Consider the following 888-nt stretch of genomic DNA (forward strand, 5'->3'; position numbering starts at 1 on the left):
TGCTCTTAGAGATTACGCCGCTCCATCGCAAGATGAACCGCATTCAAGTATTGCTCCGCCCGCAATCGAAGCAAACAACTTTGAACTTAAACCTTCGTTGTTGCAGGCTGTGCAACAGAACCAATTCTCTGGAAATCTTACCGAAGATCCAAACCTTCATTTATCCGTATTTGTCCAATACGCTGATACTGTTAAAGCTAATGGTGTCACTTCAGAGGCAATTCGACTTCGTCTTTTTCCTTTCTCATTAAGAGATAGCGCTAGAAGATGGCTTCAATCTCTTCCTTCCAACTCAGTCACCACATGGAACGAGTTGAAGAAAGTTTTTCTTGCCCGATATTTTCCACCAAGCAAAACAGCTATGTTAAGAGCCCAGATAAACGGATTTAAACAGAAAGACAACGAGTCTCTTTTCGAAGCATGGGAAAGATACAAAGACATGATGAGACTTTGCCCACACCATGGTTTGGAAGACTGGTTAGTAATTCACACATTTTATAATGGTCTCTTATACAATACAAGGTTAACAATAGACGCCGCTGCAGGTGGTGCACTAATGAACAAACCTTATGCTGATGCTTACCATCTTATCGAGAGCATGGCCCAAAACCACTATCAGTGGGGAACCGAACGAACAACAGTGGAAAAACCTCAACCGAAAACTGGCATGTACGAGATAAGTAACCTTGATCACATCAATGCAAAAGTGGATGCTTTGGTCCAGAAGATTGAAAGTTTAAACGTATCGCCTCCAGCAGCCGTGGTTGCTATAACTCAGAATTGCGAGGTCTGTGGAATCCAAGGCCACACTCCTGCGGAATGTCAACTCTTGACTGGAATCCAAACAGAGCAAGTAAACTATGCTCAAGGAAGCCCCTATTCGAATAC

General features: G+C 43.1%; 1 pseudogene; it reads right to left on the reverse strand.

Moving 5' to 3' along the window:
• Positions 1-368: 368 nt before the first annotated feature.
• Positions 369-468, reverse strand: LOC127099098 (uncharacterized; annotated as a pseudogene).
• Between the last annotated feature and the right edge of the window lie 420 nt (positions 469-888).

This window comes from Lathyrus oleraceus, chromosome 6 (assembly GCF_024323335.1).
Source record: "Lathyrus oleraceus cultivar Zhongwan6 chromosome 6, CAAS_Psat_ZW6_1.0, whole genome shotgun sequence".
NCBI lineage: Eukaryota > Viridiplantae > Streptophyta > Magnoliopsida > Fabales > Fabaceae > Lathyrus > Lathyrus oleraceus.